The 18,851-nt window shown below is 38.0% G+C and overlaps 1 long non-coding RNA gene across 1 annotated transcript; it reads left to right on the top strand.

Moving 5' to 3' along the window:
- The first annotated feature begins 17,912 nt into the window (after positions 1-17,912).
- Positions 17,913-18,587, top strand: LOC149263640 (uncharacterized). The gene is made up of 2 exons (XR_016249702.1): positions 17,913-18,064; positions 18,235-18,587. It is a non-coding gene; the product is annotated as an uncharacterized LOC149263640 (long non-coding RNA).
- The last annotated feature ends 264 nt before the right edge of the window (positions 18,588-18,851 follow it).

The raw sequence follows: 18,851 nt of genomic DNA, 5'->3' as shown, positions 1-18,851 counted from the left end.
AACATTCAGGTTTGACTGAAGTAACGACGAGTGGTTGGGTACCTATGTTACCCCAACAACCAAGAGTTGTATATTCCATGCAACAGTGTGTACCTATGTCTAGTATCCCGACGACGCCAGCAATTGTAACCGTGTCGCAAGTTCAATCGATGCCTGTTGTATGTCAACCCCAAGTTGTAATGCAACAGCCCATTGACCCTGCAACACAACCACAATCGCCAACTGTCGGGACGACACAGATACAAACGGGAACTATAACCCCGCATCTTGGTCCGTCGGTTAGTGTCGCACAGCAAAACATGGCTTCACAACCATGGATGGTGCAATACCAACAACCTCAGTTTCAACAGGTGTACCAGGGATCTGAGCAACAGATCTTTGCGAATAGTGGGCAACCCTATATTCAGAACGGGTTAAATCAACCACTTTACAGTGGCCAAACCCACCAGCCGTATCAGTCATATCAAAATCAGTTGCATTATGCTGGTATGCAAAGGGCTACTGCTCAGGCGATTCCATCGTATCCTGGGTACGCCTCGCCAAACCTGAATCAGCAGTTGCCATTCGTGGCGACTCTAGAATTACCAGATTTACATCGATTGACGAACGATCCAATCGCCTATGCCCATTGGTGGCTAGCGATTCCTCACAAACTTCCTTCGGACATTCCTAAATTCAATGGAAATCCTGGCGAAGACCCGTCAAATCATGTGATGACTTTCCATCTGTGGTGTTCGTCGAATACCTTGAATGATGATTCGATAAGGCTTCGCCTTTTCCAGAGGACATTGACTGGTCCGGCGGCTAAATGGTATATTGAATTACCTAGAGCCTCTTTCGACAATTTTAGTTCCCTAGCCACGACTTTCTTAACACACTTTCAGTTACCTATAAGGTACGAAACTGGAACCGAGATCTTAACCAATTTCAAGCAGACAACGGCCACACATATATCAGATCATATACATGAGTGGCGTCGTCGTCGCAGAATGGTAAAGACTTATGTTCCAGATCAGCTTTTAGCTGAGTGGTTTATAAAGTCGCTTCTTCCTGCTATAACAGAAGATGTGGCCAAGGGAGGCGTCGTAACAGAGGAGCAAGTTATTGCTCGTGCCCAGTATTTAGACTTAGTATATACTCAGTCTGGCACGCTCTATGACAAGATACCTGACGCCCCTAGACCGGAATTTTCAATTCCTCCCCCTCCTGGATCAAATAGTGACTCTCATGCCGGCGATGGTGTGATTGGCACTGCAAATGCAAAGTCAACACGGGATTCGTCTAAGAAAACCCGTAAGACTTCGAATCAAAATGCAAATGAAGAACTTCTTGCCTCGGAAGTAAGTGCCGTGTCGGACGACAAGGGCAAACAATTGAAGCAACCAGGAGACAAGAAGAAAAAGAAAGGGAGAAAAGGGAAACCCCCTTCGGGGTGTCATATATGCGATGAGGATCATTGGACAGCAGATTGTCCATGCAAAGCTGAGCTTAAAAGATTCTTTAAGAGTCCGAAAACCTCAGCTGTGTTGACTGATCCGTTTCCTAATCCTGGTCAAAATCTGGTTGCTAATCAAAATGCTTCCCGATCCCAAGTGCTTATGTTGTCTACCTCAAAGCAGCAGAATAATGCTTTGACAAGGAATAAAGATTACGGGAATCCATGGTTGTCAAATAACAAGGCTAATGAACAACCTAGTAGTTCGACGACAGCTTTGACCAAAGTTGTGCCACCCATCATTCCTGAACCAATGGTAAAGTTGCCAAAGGGAGTAGTACACAAATCGACATTTAATCCTCGTGCCAAAATAGCACAGAATTATAATATAATAGAGGACCTGGCCCAATCGCCGTCCGCTATGTCGACACTTGAGGTACCGCAAAATTGCCCCTCCCAAGAGCAAACTTTATTATCAGCAATAGGTGGGATTGACCCAATGGATTCCAATCTTGTGGCCTTTGATCATAAAGGATATGACCCTAAGTTACCAGCTCAACTAGCTTTCCTTATTCAAGTGAAAGCCCTCAACAAAACTGTTCATCGAACAATTATTGATGAGGGGGCATCTACATGTCTTATGTCGATGAGTTGCTGGAAAAATTTAGGCTCACCACCCTTGTCAAAATCGTCAATGACCTTAAAAGCATTTGATGGACGATCATACACTCCCTACGGGATTTTAGGTAACTTGCAAGTTGAACTGGGGGGCAAAACAGTAGAAGTTGATGTTGAAGTAATTGATGGAAACCTCGATTACAGCATCCTACTAGGAAGGCCCTGGATATATGCCATGGCCGCAGTCGTGTCGACCTACTTCAGGAAGATTGCATTTCCCTTTCAAGGAGAGATTACAGTCGTCGACCAACAAACTTTCCTCCCCGACAGTTCACAAGTTACGGGAAGCATTCCAATGACACATGGAAGTGATCATTCGCTTCAAAATATTGGAGTAGGTCTCCTAAAAGACCCTGCCTTAATGGGTACTTTTTCCCTACCGCCTGCAAGTAATCTGGCGGAGGTGGCCACAGTGGAAACCTACAATATGAAATCTTCTATATCTAATGGATTCAGAAGGTTCCTAAACATTTTGTCAGCATGGATCATCGCCCTAATAGAAATACTGTAAATACAGTGGGCTTCGAGGATAGTTCCTATCTCATGTCAACCTCGTTAAAAAATGAAACAAATCCCCTTTCCAAATCTCAAAGGTAAACCTTCATTACAACCACCGAGTTGAATGCAATGAAGCTTGGGGGGCATGCAAACTTATCATCGAGCAGTTTTAGCACATAGTTCATGCTCGTTAAAAAATAAACGCAAGATCCGAGCAGTTTTAACGCGGTCTTCATGCTCGTTAAAAAATAAATAAAAGCAGTGAGCAATGTTCCCTCCAGAGTTTAAGCTCATTTTTATCTAAAAAAAAGAACCTATCCCGGTAAATAACCTTTTGAGATCGTAAATCCATCAGCCATAAAAGCCTTGGTCGTGTTTGTGCACCGTCACCTCCACTTTTCATTTGGCCAATCATTCACCTCCATTTGTGTGTTTACCTCTTTTGAGAAACAGCTGCGAAGAGTGATTTCACCTAGCCATCCTTGTGACACTGCCGTGATTGGAGAATTCCAACCTGTACCTGGAATCTGCTGCTATCCCTGTTTATCACTCGTTCCTCAAAAGACGAGTCTTCTTTGAGCTCTTTTCATCTGACTCGTAAAATATGAAAAGTTTGCCGAGTTTTGGCCTTCCAGCTCGTTAAACGACCGGAAGAGCTATCCCTCCTCTAGATTTTAATCTTTTTTGGACCTGAGGGATTATTGCACAAAAAGATCGAGCGCTTGTCTTGTTCGGCTCGTTAAAAGTACTGAACACTCATCCCTTCTGTATTGTTTTATACTTTTTCGGACTTAAGGGATTAGATGACGAAAAAGGAATTTTGGAGTTAACTTTCTGTACCTTTTCAGACTCTCTAAAAATGAAAAGGACCGAGTTTTCCTTGTCGTTAGACTCGTTAAAATGATTAAATAGCGACAAACTTGTCTTTAGACGAGAACGAGTTTCCCTATCACTAAGCTCGTTAAATCATAGCGATGGGCTTGCCCGAAGGGCAGGTTATAGAACAAGCATATGTTATCCTCCTCAAGCTTGACAAAAATAAAGAGGTACTGGTCGGAAATGACTGGGGAAAAATTGGGAGAACATCAAAGCTTAATGGTAGCAAGTCGCTCTTGAACATGACACTTTTCTTCCGTACCACATCGGGTTGGGTTGTTTCATTCACCGGTCTCATCACCATGGTCTTCGCCAAACCATCCACATTTTGGGGTAATGCTACCGATCCATCGCATCAGTGTCGTTATATGTTCAAGAGAGGTCATTCTGAAAGTGTCAACCGTGTCCCATCCACTGCCATACATTATCCTTCATCCATTCATGATCGCCACCCTGAATCATATGTCACAGTTTGTTTTCACCTCCACTAAAATCATTAGCTCCGTTCCGTGTCATTGATGTGGGATTCATTAAGGCCCTCCTTTGACGGATCGCTTCTTGTCGACTTCAGCTCATTATCCAAGAAGTTGATCTAGGAACAACCTCATCAGTACTTTGAAGCTTGCATGCCTCAATGGCAAGTTTCTCACTTCCGGCGACAGGTATACATCAATGACCTTCAACCAGAAGATTTTGCGTGGCGTTCGACGCCAAGTCCTTTATTCACGCCACGTGAATTGTACTGCAGTACCTTGAGGGTCATTATCATTATCGGTGATTCCTCTCGCACTTGTTAACGGTTTTCATCATTGACCGGTAATCAAGCGATGTCTTTCCATGTTCGACCTCAGCGAAATTCTCACATGGATCGACTTGTACTTAGAGTGAAGATCGAACGAGTTTGAAGACCCCGGATCTAGTTTCATCCATCCGGGCTGCGATACATATTCAGGAAATATAAAAGCATTTGCCATGTACATCATTGCAGCAGATGATCATCCTACTGAAAGGATGATAATTTCAGCAGAAAATTATCAGTCTACCATCAGACGATTGTCTGTTCTATGTACCAAAATGTATTTATAAAGCTGAGCATGGGAATGCCCGCCTCAGCTAGATCATGAAAACATAATGAAAAATAATGTATTGTATTGTATTGTATTACAGGGCACCTCTCAGCACTTGAATGAACTTCGGACCCTCTGGATAAAGCGTTTCACCTGATAAACGGCCTCATACTTTAGGGGGCAACTGTTATAGACATTTTTGTGCCTCGCAGCATGGAGCATGAAATGTCGATAATTACAGGGATCCTCAGTCCCTAAACATGTTGTTCTTACCCCTAGAAGAACAAGGTCAGCAAACCACAGCACTTCCTATCAGTTCTCCACCTGAAAACACTCAAAAACAGGCTATTTTTGGATCATGTCAGCTGCTCCACTGAGCAACTGCGCTGAATGTCAACTGCTCCTCCTTGTACCTCCGCTAAAAGTCAACTCCAATGAAGGCTACCTGCGCTGGGCGAGATTGGCCAAGTGGCACAGTCATTCTGCAAGGTGTCAACTGCCCAGGAAGCTTCCAAACTGACACTTGGTTCAAAGGATTCGCCCTATGATGAGTAAGAAGGTCTTGATCTCCAAGTGGAAGCAAGATTCTCCAAGTGGACTCAAGAACTGAAGATTAACTAAAGTGGGAGAGGACACTAGTCAGCTTTATGCCAGCCTCAAGCTGACTCATCCTTTCTCCAAATCTCCTATATATAGAGCTCTCTCATGAGGTCTAAAGAGGCTGGAATTTTGTGCAAAGCAAGTGCTGTTGGTTTACAGTTAGAGCTATTGGGTGATTGCTTTTATAGAGGTGAAGAGGAGATTTCTTGCTGCTGGGGAGGTGCTGCTGGATTGGAGCCATTGATGGTTGTAACCTTCTCAGAACCTTTTACTTCTATCAATAAAGCTTTGAATGTTCTCCTATATACTTGTATTGCATTGATGTATTGTATTTACTTGTATATCTGATTCACTCTAATCCATGCATCAGTTATGAGTACATGTTTCTTGTAGTTTTCCTTCTCTTGTTTGTGCAGGATCTGTGTGTAGCTGGACCAGCAAAGGGAGCAAGGAGCTGGGAACAAGAGACAAAGAGAGAGGACAGGATCGACAAAAGCGAAAGACACCGGTTGGTCAATCTTTTCTTCCTTCTCTGTACTTTCATAAAGGAAAATATCAAAGCTTTACTTTCAGTTGTTGCTAAGGACTGTCACCCTTAGAGTAGGGATAGGGTCATCCGAGTCGGATACTTTTCCCCACAACAAATCTTGCAACTCTCCCTATCCAGACTCTACATGAATTCCACCAAGGCATCTCGGATGAACTAAGGGTTAGGGAGTAGTGTGTGTTGCTAGTCATTATTAAATTTAAGACCAATAACTAGCAGATATTTGAAGGAACAACATAGGCATTGAAAGAGAACGAAGAATTTTCCATGCACAGCTAGCATTTGGAAGCAGCGATTACACAGGCGTGTAATGAGCTATCTTAGCTCAACATTGCAGTAGATGTAGAATCAACAAAAAAGATACAGAATCTTGTTGTAGTGGTCACAGAGTCAAAAGATGAAATTGACTGAGTCTGAATTGAGTTCCAGTTACAAATTTCGGAGCTGCATCTGAAATTGGAGTTGACAACTCCACCAGAGGTTCGGGAGTAGCACAGGGCAACCATCAAGCAAGGCATGGCCACGTTAGATGTAACAATCAAGGACTGCACAAAATTATTTGAGTAGGCCATGGAGCTTTGGACATCTCTACAGGAGGACCCCACTCTACAGAAGATTGATATTGACATTAGGGAAAAGGAAAAATAGTTTGATGAGATAAGGTCGACTACGCAGACTTTGGTGCTAGTACAGAGGTTCATTCGGTTACAGGAAGGAAAGTAGCTACAAACAAAAATTGAAGATTTGCGCTGGAAAGAGGCCATTCTTAGGGCTAGAACACAACTGTGGAAAGAGGAAGCCATTCAGCTCACTTTTTCAGTACAAAGTAAGCTAAAGGGCATCCAATAGACACAAGGGATAATGGGCCTTGCAGTGGAAGGCCCCACTACAGAGAAGCTAGTTGAGGAAGTGTGGCAGGCAACAATGCAAAGAACAACTGATCTGCAAGTTCTGAAGATGGAGTTCCGCGAACTCCAGGCCAAGATTGAAGCGTCGGCTCAGTGACTCGAGGACGAGTCACCAAATTGTGTTGGAGGCCTATTGGGATAAGGTCCCTAGGGTAAATTTTGTTAAATTTTTTAAGTTCCTTTTGTAAATATGTAAAGTCTCTATGATTTGTGGAAGCGGAGCATGAAGATAGTAAGAGTTAAAGGGGATTTAGTCCCTTTGGTGGGTAAGTGATAGGAAGGTTTTAAGACCCACCCATGGTCCGTGGACCATGGTATTGTAAATGCAAGGGCTATAAATAGAAGAGTCATAGCGAGTCTAGAAAGTAACTCATTAATAGAAATATTTGTAAGGAAAAGTAAGCTAAGGTAGGAAAGGTTAGTTTCCTGTACTTAGGCAAAGGGGAAGGCTCCTGTAGCTTAGTGCGCAGAGACCTTGGTAAGTTCGTAGTTTGGGTGCGCGGGACCCTGTAGCTTAGTGCGTAGGGAAAATGAGTTTGTATATGAATGTTTACATCTAATAAAGATTTTTTTGATCCAATGCTTGTGCATCTATGTATTATTTATTACTTTTGCAAGTTTTTGTACTTTCGCTATGTATCACAATTAATATGAACAAATTATTATCTGTTGCATGAAAGTGATAGATCAATATAATTTATACATGTTATGAATATTGCATGACCTTCGTGAAGATATAGATATTGTTTAAGATCATTATTGTAATTATTTGCCTCGGAAAGGTTAGGGTTCATGATAATAGAAAATAAGCCCTAGGAGTCACACGAACCTATCACACATGGCTTTGGATGTAGAAACTTGGTTTTGTCATCCCCGAATACTGCTTCGGTTGAGACTATAGGCTACGCTACATAGGTTGTTGCCGGAAGGGCCAATAGTTTAGGGTTTTGTTGGTTGGCACAAATAACTCTGAACTTGGGTGAGGCCCCATCAAGCCAACACTTGTTAAGGAAACCATAAGGAGGAAAAATAAGATAAAGAACAAAATTTAAATGTGACACTAATATATTTTTATTATTATATCAAGTTGTTGGACAAGTTACTGAAGGAACCTGAGTATAAAGAGGAAATTATATCCTATTTTGAACAATATGCATGAGTACTTTGAAAAAAAGAGATGTTTAAAGTATCTAAATAGGTAGACTCTTTTCAAGCTAATTGTGTATATACAAGTATGAAGAGAGTTGAGATAAGGAAAGAAGACACAAAAAATTCTCTTGAGAATGAATTTTTATTTCATTCAAAGCACGAGAAGGATGACAAAATTAAGAAGATTCTAGAATGTGGCATGACAACCTTATATTAAAAGAAAGAAATGCATATCTTGATAATGAATTAAAGATGTTATAGAAATGCATAGTCAATCGAATGATTGAAGATGATTGCACAGAGATTGTAGATAGGAATCATAAAAAGGGAGAGATGTGTGACTCATCTAATGAATTTGAAATTATTGAAATTAATTTTATTTATGTGGGTAGGAAAAGGAAGGAAAATAAAAGCGAGACATTCATTTGGCTTCAATAAGTAGCAAGTGAATTCAATGAATGAGATAATGGGGAAGCCATATGTCTCATTGGAAAATAAAGGAAAATTTCGATGGAGTCAAAGTAAATAAGGTGCAGAGGAAAAGATTGTCCTATATGATAATAAGGAGGAAGGCATTAAATTTAACGAGAAAGTTGCAAAAGACGAATAAGAAGTTTAAAGAGAGACTAATACATAGAATGGGATAGGAAATTACACATTATTTTAAAACGATGAATATAAAGAAGCATTAATTTTTTTGGTGGACAATGTTTTCAAGAGTCTAATAAACATAGTATTTATTCTAGGGAATTCATTTTATGTCCAAATGATAGTAAATATTTTTTAGAGTTGTCATGGAAAATAAAGTAAAGTACCTTAAGCATATTTGAAAATATGTGTGGCGATTAAGAATGGAATTTAAGAAGGTATGGGAACACTAAAATGGTAATTAAAACCATACAATTTTAAAATTTTCAAGGACAACTACAGATAAGCAATATTAATAGCATGTATCAACAAATTGGTCAGGTGGACATAAAAATCTATTAATTATAGATGTTAATGAAGAAATGGGTTAAGAAGAGGTACAATAACGTGAAGAGAATAGTTAGTAACAAATGATAATTTCCTGCATGAATTTACATCAATAGAGCAAGTGGAGCATTACGAAATAAAATATGGAAACCTGAAAATTTTAGGAAAACAATAGCACGAAAAAGTGAAGAGAATGGAGTTAATGAGAAATATTTTCAAGAGGAAGATCACCATTAGAATACAATTTGCAAGAAATGTTATGGAACTAAAGAAAGTGGACAATAACAAAGCAGAGTTTGGAATCTAGGAGGAGAAAGTATGGTAGATGCACTTGAAATTGAAAATTATCATAGAACTGGATGGAAGATATAGCTAGGTAAAGTACAATAGAATAATGGGAATCCATGAATTGTTTTACCTAAGGAGTTTCATATAGTGGAATTTATCAACAAGGCCTAGAAGGTATTACCATATTTACTAAAGGGAGTGGGTTCCCTCAATTTAATTCTAGTTATAGAGATAGAAAACTAATTTTATAATCATAATAAGGATTGACTTGAAAAATTAGGGATTATTTCCTCATTGACATGTAATTATCTAATTCATGTGGGTTGTTGATGGAGCTATAAATTTTATGTTCAGATTTGATATTTCCTACGAATGGGTGATTTGATCCATCTTTAGTGGATCTCAACAAACCATCATTTTGTATATGGATAGATTATGTAAAGTGTTATATACCTAGGGGGATAATATGGGGTACCAAGGGAGGTACCCAAGGTAATAATGTAATAATGGGATGGGCCATAGTAATAAATAAGGTGGTTAACCCATGTCATGTAAGGGACCACAAGTAGTTAATAATAATGTAATGGGCCCATGGTATTAGTTGATGGTATGAGGAAACCATGGTAATGATGCATGGTATTGTATGTATGAGGCCTATATAGAGGCTAGAGACTCCACATGGAGAGATATGAAGAGAAGAATTATTGTATGAACAGGCATATGGCTTGTGGAGTGTTCTCCTTCCTTAAGGAGTGAATGTATGGTGTTGCCCTACCTTAAGGGTTTGATCAATAAAGAATCATTTCATATTATTTCTGGGTTTATTTGCATTATCTTATATTTTCTTATCAAATCTATAATATTTTGGGTTAGATCTACAACAATTGGTATCAGAGCTACAACAGTTAACCACCTTATTTATTACTATGGCCCATCCCATTATTACATTATTACCTTGGGTACCTCCCTTGGTACCCCATATTATCCCCCCTAGGTATATAACATTCCACCCCCCTAAGCATGTTTTGTCCCCGAAACATGGGAAGAACACAAATAATAAGATCTACTCAAAAGAGTAGCCCACTGGTACCATGCACGTGCCTCTAGCCATCCAAGGGAAAGGTGAACCCTCGATCTCGCTGGTGCCTCGCTCGCTTGAGATGGAAGTTGACTGCGGTAGCTCTTCTGTGTGGATGTGTAGTAGGTGGATCTTTGTTCCTCTCGATCTATCCTGCGGGGTTTGTTGTCCATGTGGCTAATTGGTTGCCATCTTGATTGTTGTCTTGCTGGGTGATGTGGGTGATGATATGTTGAAGTTTTAACTCACGATGGCTTTTTCTTTACTTCACCTTGCTGTGATGCCTGTTGTGGTGTCTTCTTTTTCAATATGACTTCAACCACTGAACCGTCCTCAGATGTATCAGCACCTGTAACCTTTTCTGCTTCAGCCTCTGTTTGTGTTTGATTGTCGACCATCAACTGCTCATCATCTGATATGTCAGTCCCTGTAACATCTTGTGCGTCAACCTCCATGGACTCTACCTGTTTATGGATGGAAATATCCTGTAATGTAATTTTCTTCTTTTTATACCATAGCTTCAGGAATTTCTTCTGCACATTAATATTGATAGTACCCACAGATTCCATCCAAGGATATCCCAAAACAACATCGATATTATCCATCTCTGAAGCATAAAAATCACCATGAAACACATACTTATCCATAGAAAGCTTCAAATCCTTATAGATTTGAACATCCTTATCATCAACCTGTGTATTTTCAATTTGTTTTGCTGGGACTTGCAATCTCTTTGTCAAGTTGATATTTATGAGATTTTTCTTGCAACTCGGATTTATATACACAATGATTTTCTCCTTCTGAATCAATCCATGAACCTGCAATAAGGAGACACCCATAGCAATTAAACCCTTATGTGTCTCATTCTCCTTTTTTCTAGCCCGAGACCATTTGTTTAAAAGGACATTTTCAAATTATGCATCTGAGAGTTTGGTCAACTTTTTGATATCAAGTGAGAAATACCATTTGTAAGCCTCATCTTTGAAACCATATCACACTGAATCCCTCCAATATTTTTCCATTGCTGACTTTTTTCGTTTTATGTATTCTTCAATAGTAAGACCATTATCTTTCCCTGTAAAATAATAATTCTCCATGAGATAAATTCACTCACTTGGCGAAAATTTGTAATTGTCACAGTTTCGTCAATATTGCTCAGAATCTCTATTATAACCTATTTTTGGAAATGGAACAACCATTCTGCATCTGCCCCTGTGATAGGAATCCTGATTCAGACACTGGAATTTCAGATCCGCGCAGCTACTCTCCCACCGTCACCCAATATTTTTGAAAAAAGAGCTGATTTTAAATCAGCGATATCTCCCTCATCCGGACTCCGATTCGACTGATTTTTTTTTTGAAATCAGGTGTTTTCTCTCAAAGATTCCATATCTACAATTAGATTTTGCAGATCTGGTGCCAAGAGGTCTAGATCTGTGCCACAAATTCGCTGCCCCGAAAAATTGTCTGCAACCCTACTGATTTTTAAATCAGCGATATCTTCTTCATCCGGACTCCGATTCAACTAATTTTTTTTTTGAATTTGGGTATTTTTTCACAAGGAATACAAATATGCAATTAGATTCTGCATATCTGACACCAAAATGTACAGATCTGATCTGCAAATTCGCCGCCCCAGAAACCCTGCAAAAATGAAAAAAAAAAATCTCCACAATTTGCCCAAGAAATTGCTCTGATACCACTTGTTGTAGCTCTGATACCAATTGTTGTAGATCTAACCCAGAAATATATGATAACTAAAATAAACCCAAGAAAGAACAAGATAGAGTAGATAGAAATGTTTCTTCTTTATTAATCTCAAGACCCTTAAGGTAGGGCAACACCATACATTCACTCCTTAAGGAAGGAGAACACTCCACAAGCCATATGCCTATTCATACAATAATTCTTCTCTTCATATCTCTCCATGTGGAGTCTCTAGCCTCTATATAGGCCTCATACATACAATACCATGCATCATTACCATGGTTTCCTCATACCATCAACTAATACCATGGGCCCATTACATTATTATTAACTACTTGTGGTCCCTTACATGACATGGGTTAACCACCTTATTTATTACTATGGCCCATCCCATTATTACATTATTACCTTGGGTACCTCCCTTGGTACCCCATATTATCCCCCCTAGGTATATAACATAAAGAGTAGAAGAGAAAATAGAGTGTGTGAACAAATAATGAGAGTTGTGAATAGGATAAGAGGTTAGAGAGACTAAAAGGTGGGGGATAGCGTAATATAATGCTTAATTTGTAACGTATCCACCCTTTGTATTTGTTGATGAAGGAACCATTCAAGTTCTTGTATTCTTTAGTGGATGAGGTGTTGTAATTTCTATCTGAAGAACAAATTTCCTTGTGTAATTTGTTATTGTGTTGATAGATCAAGATTGTTTTCCTTCTTGTTAGAATAGAGTAACATATGGTGATGAGAGAACTAGTTTAGGAAGTTGAATAAGTTGTAGAGTGATTAATTCATATCAAAATAAATGTTGTGGTGTTTTGAACCAATCAAAGATCCATGCAAGGTTCCATTTTTGGGTTCAGATGCAAAGTATTTGAAAGGAAAACGTTTTCATATCACAAGAAAAGCTTCCAATACATAAAACCTATGATTCTTCATCATTTAATCAAGAATTTTGATGGGGAATTTCCTATCAACAAATTCCCATTAAGTCAAGGTTCCACCCTTACTTGGTTCCACCCTAATCTTATTGATTTCACAACCAAATCCTTTGTATGTAGAAGTTTGGCTATATAGTTTGAACAAGAGCACAACTATGAAGACTTTAGATGGATCGACGTTAAGTCAGATAGAGAAGAAGTATATGAATTGAAGTCGATATCCAAATTGAAACCAATTGTTGGAACCATGCAAGGACATCTAGATCAAAGTTTATCCAGACTAATAAGTATCCAAGGTAGACCCCACCACAAGTCATAAGAAAAATCGGACTCCAAATCATAGTTGATATCCAGATTTCAAATTATTTGTTGTGTACCCCACAAAGAGTTATAGCCAAGAATAAGATTCGATATTTTGGAATTCACACCAAAGTTATCTAGCCTAGAAAGTTAATCTGGCTTAAAAGGCTATCCATATTGTGAAACATATCCAAGTTAAGAAGTCATATGTATCAATTATCGATTGTGAGTATAGTGGATATCCAAATTTCAGAAGAAGTTTGCCTTAACACCTTTTGATGAAGCGCTCGGTAATAATGTTCTTCATATGTGTTAAAGCGAATTAAGGTTAGGAACTAAGGAGTTTTAGAGATTGCGTATAGTTCACAGTAAAAATTGTGATTTCTTTGAGATTTATGGGAAGTTCTAGTTGTGGTGAATGAAACTCGAAACTGATCCAAGTCATGCTTAGAGGGGATTCAAGAGATCCTCCACAGCAAGATTGAAACCAAATGAAGAGAATTTGATCTAAGTCAAATTAGGCCATCATGGAATATGTGGAAAGTGGATGTATTGGTATCAACTTCTTGGAGGCCTTCTTTTCCTTATTTTTTAGAAGGTTTCTGCAATCTACATATTTTCTTGTAGCATTCCCCTAACATCTGTGATCTGTTATTCCTTTTCCATTGACATTATTTCCCATTTATTTGCATTAGTTTCCTTCTTCAATTTTCTATTCTCTTTCCCTTGTGATACAAGAATTGTATCCATTCTAATAACATTTTTTCCAATGATATTATAAACTTTTCCTCATTAAGGTGTCTTCATTTCCCCTTTAAAGTCTTCAAATTATTTCCATTTATAAGGGTCTATTCTTTAGCCAATTTTTTTTTACGTTTTCCTTTGAAATCGTTCCTTGCATTTATTCCAAGGTATCTAATCTAAATATTTACCATTTTACCTCATATAAGGTCTCTTCTTCACATGATATTCTTTTGTTGGTGCTCCTAATGTGTGGTTATCATCTTCAAGCCAACTCTATACATGTAATGTGCAATATTCTCCTCTCAAATTTACAAGTCTACCCATCTCAATTGTTCGGTATATTCTTCTTTTCTTGTTGGTTTTTATTAACATATATGGCTAGAAATTCATTTGTTGGACTTTCCATCTTACAAAATTATATATTTCAAATCTATGCTTCAATCGCACAAGCCTAATGGTTTGTTCTCTACTCAAAGAAAACAAATCTCATAGGCCCTTTACGAACAACTACACATAATTTTAGTCTATACAACTTGTTTTCTATTTCTCAGTATACACTTTTAATATCTCAATGACATTTCCCCAACCATGGCATTGTAGTTGTTATCTTATGTCTCACTACAACACTAATCAACATGACACTATAGTTGTTTCACTTTCGAAATGTCTTCCCAATTCATGTTTCTTGTAGTTGCTATTATAGTAGGAGCCCTTCCAACTTGGATATAAAATGGTGTAGCATTGATGTACAACTTACCTTATTCTCTTGTTGAAAAGCCCTTGACACCCATAATGAACATGGCACTTGCATGAATAGTGCAAGCAAAGTAAATAGGGTAAAAAGGTGATTAAAAACAAAGGCATGCAATCACATACATAAATGAGATAAATAAAACATAACACAACAAGGTTTGAAATTACATATGAAAATAATTTAATACAGATAGAGTTAACAAAAGATATAGTTTTATGAAAGTAGTCTAGAACAAACAAATAGGGTCAGTATGATCATTGGTAGGGTTGGTTGAAAGGAAAACTTCTAAGAAAAGCCAAATCGTACTCCATGGAGAAGGTAGACGAAATTTCTTCACAACTCTTAAGTAAAATATTTTGTGATCAAAATTCTTGATAAGGAGATCTATTAAAAAATGTATCATTACTAAATTTTTCCTCTATCTTTGAACTTTTTAGGTAGAGAAAAATTGGAGCTATTGTCTTGCAGGGCTCATTTTATGGGTAGGTCCCACTTTGGTGATTTAGCGTCCAAAATCTTGCAAAGCATGTTGGAGCTATTAAATGAATGTTTTTTCTCAAATTTTTGTGAGCTTAGCTCCGAATATCTGGACATTGCTCTACATTATGAGATCTTTATGACGACACAAAGATTGCCTCAATTAGATTTTGTATGTGGATGTTATTCCTCCCACAAGTTGTTATATCATATTGACCACCATGGTACTGAGTAGATGTCATCTCTACATCCATTACTCAAACATGTGAAGCTAGTCAGGTGTGTAATCTCAAGAAGATTCTATAGGGTCCTAAAACTTAACATTAATGAGGGGTTGGGGCATGCAAAAAACCCCAATCATAACCCGAAATGGCTTATTAGGTTATGTTAAATACTAGGCCACTAAGAAAGAAAAATGTTCCATTATTCTTGTATTGATTGCTATTCCATAATGAAGAAAAACATTTGTGAGTAGGATAATGAAGCATGACAGATGAATAAGATGATCCTATAAAGCCATATTGGTCATCATGCCCATGACAACTCCATAGTGAATGCCCATTTCTTTGTATTCTCATTACATAACTAAGAAAATAATAGAGTATAAGCCTCACCTTGTAGCAAGGTTTTTCCTATGTCATGCTTTCCCAAGGTACATCTCATGTTTATTGTGTGGATGGCGTGTTATTTGCTAGTCTCTTTCATTTTGATTTTAGTTTATGTCATATTTCTTGCATTACACGAATAAGTTGAATTTAGAATCTACGTAAAACATAACACAATAAAAAATTCAAAATATTTTAAGATCTATTGTGGCGAACTATTCCAATGAAATACCCATACTAACTCACAGATCACCTTAAATGTTAGAAGTGTTTTTCTAAAGAAACATATCTAAGAGAACACACCTTTGTTGAGCTTCTTTTATTCCCCATCTTATTAAAATAGTGCTTATAATTATTTATTTATTTAATTTAGAATATACATATTCCCATTTCCTTTATCATCTTTACCCATTAAATTTTTAAAATCTAATACAAACTAACTTAAATTTTCATAAACATTAATATATAAATTTTTCATTTTAACCCAAAATTTTATTATAATATCTCACATATATATCTAAATATAAATTACTATAATCAAATTTCTTATGAAAATGTCCATTCTTCAATAAAAATTCATATATACCCATTCTTCAAAAATGAAAGAACTATATACCCATTCGTAGATTAATGAATGAAAATGTCCATTCTTCAATGAAGATTCCTATATACCCATTCCTCGAAGAATGGAAGAACTATATACCTATTCTTCCCATTCTTGGAAGAATGAAAGAACTTTATGACGTTAAGAAGATTACTATGTGGCCATTCTCCTAAGGAGACACTAGAGTCAATTATCCTATAAGAATATCCTCGAGGAAGTTCGGAGAAGCTGAGAAAAACATCCATGAAGTTCGATCTAACGAAGCAGCGTCAAAGCTGGTGGGTTGAATAGGTCATAAATAAAGGGGGGCGAACAAGTAATGGAAGACTTTGACTTCAAGGCAATCTTTATATCAAATTATATTTTTTTGTTTGTAGAGAAGTAAACTATAGAGTTGGTTCTTCCATGTACAACTAACAGTGAGATCAATTTACAGGTCTCTGTATGAGGAACCGAGTCACAACTTAACATTGATGAACAAATAAAATAAAAGAATGTGCCAATGAAACTGTACAATAGCTATCGCTCGAGGGGCAGTATATGTCACTTTTTCGATGGCTATCGCTCGAGGGTCAGTATATGTCACTTTTTCGATAATGTAATTGGTTAAATAGAATAAATAACTTATAGGGTCAGTATACTGACTTTTCGATAATGTATTTGGTTAAATAGAATAAATTAACTATACTGCTTCGCTCATTAATGGAGCGATAGATCCGTATATATTGGTTGCCAAATTGGCGTGCCAGTACGGGGCTGTGTGAAATCGGAAGCGAGTTTCTAAATTTTGGTTTTTGCAATCCCATCGGTGTGACATAAAGGAGCACTCATAAACTGATCGATTGTGAAAGGCTGGTTTGGAATCGCGTGTGTCGTCTTTTGCTTCCATCATTTCTTTGCCATATCATCATAACTTGCCCGCAATGACCCCGTAAAAGCCCATGGGGAAATGCAACTTTCAAGGAAGGTGATGTCGAACCAGCATTGCATATGTATTGAGCACAAGTCCAATTTATTTGTCCATCAAGTTAATTACCACGAATCAATTCTCCATGGAATAATTTAAGGTTGTTATCTGCACCCAAAATGCTGCTGCTCAGAAGTTATCCTAACTCGTTGTTCATCGGTTCTGTTTTTTCCCATTCCGAGTTCATCAAGGGAAGCGTCCGAACAGAACTGGATCCACCCATTTGGAATTTGGAGACATCTGTATATCACATTTCAAGATATGCCAATTCCAATCGCCATCCACACCTTATGGATGGCCCAAATGGATTGCCATTGTTCTGCACTTCCAGCGGTCGCAGAGTTGCCCATGTGTCTGAGAGTAACTATATGACTAGAGGCCCTGGCATTCGAACAAGAGAAGGAGACTGCGAAGCAGACGATGATCAGAATTCGAAGAGCAGCAGACATATGTATTATCAAACTTTATTGGAAACAAATCCTGGCAACCCACTTCTTCTCAGCAACTATGCCAAGTTTCTGCATGAGGTTACCAATTTTGACTTATGGTTCAGATGATGTTGTATTATTCCAGTCATGGCATAGTTAGCATTAAGTTATCATTTTTCCCGTAGGTTTTGAGAAACATGGGTTGAAATATTGGATTTGATTTATTTACAGCTGTGATTATATTGATCTGTATGTATGTTAGGTGCAACATGATATGGAGAAAGCAGAGCAATACTATAAAATGGCCATATTGGCAAGTCCTGGAGATGCAGAAGTTGTTTCACTCTATGCAAATTTCATATGGGAAACACATAAGGATAGAGCTAGGGCCCAAGCTAGCTTCGATGAAGCACTGAGCTTGGCTTCCTCTGATGACTGGTAAGGGTCCAACTTCGCTTCCGCTCCTCTATTATAGTTCTGTGTTTACGCCTAATTTTATGGCTGCCACTGCTACTTTCTTGTTGGTTCCGTGCATCATATTAGATCATGGTGAGGCTGCACCTCATAAGCCAAATTTAAGTTGACCAACCGTGTCTTGATTTCTGCAGCTATGTTCTTGCATCTTGTGCTCATTTCTTATGGAATTCCGAAGAGGAGGATGAGGATAAAAAAGATGGTCCTGCTGATTTGCAGATTGTGTCAACTACGACTTATGTTGGATCTGTATCTGCTGCTGCTTGAAGTTATACGGTCTATAAATAATGAAGCAACAACAAGAAGAATAAGTCGTGAAGTTGGGTTTGAGTTATCTGATTTTGCACATATGTAGATTTTAAGTGCCAATCCCTCAGATTTCACGGTAGATGCCACGTTCTCATTAACGCTTTTTTAACTAAGTCAATTTTGCTTTCTTTCCCATTCGTAAATGACTAAAGCAATTTTGGCAAATGACTAATTCAATTATGCTTTCCTTCTCATTGGTAATTATTCTGATATGTTACTACATCGCTCGTTGGCAATCCTCATACTGTTGCACTATTTTATCATATCAAAATTGAATTGTCAATTGTGGAGACTTGAATTTTTTTGGCATTTCCCTTTTCCTTCCACTCATCTGTTTAGTTAATGCAATAGGTTTGGCACCTTTGACAATCGAAGTTTCTAGGCTGTTCACAGTGAACTAGCATTGGTGGACTATCTAGAACATATTTAAACAAAAATGGAG

This window comes from Pinus tabuliformis, chromosome 6 (assembly GCF_031772625.1).
Source record: "Pinus tabuliformis cultivar Carrire ecotype Pingquan chromosome 6, CPIR1, whole genome shotgun sequence".
NCBI lineage: Eukaryota > Viridiplantae > Streptophyta > Pinopsida > Pinales > Pinaceae > Pinus > Pinus tabuliformis.
The sequence above is the reverse complement of the archived record's forward strand: the minus strand, read 5'-3'. Positions and strand labels throughout refer to the sequence as shown.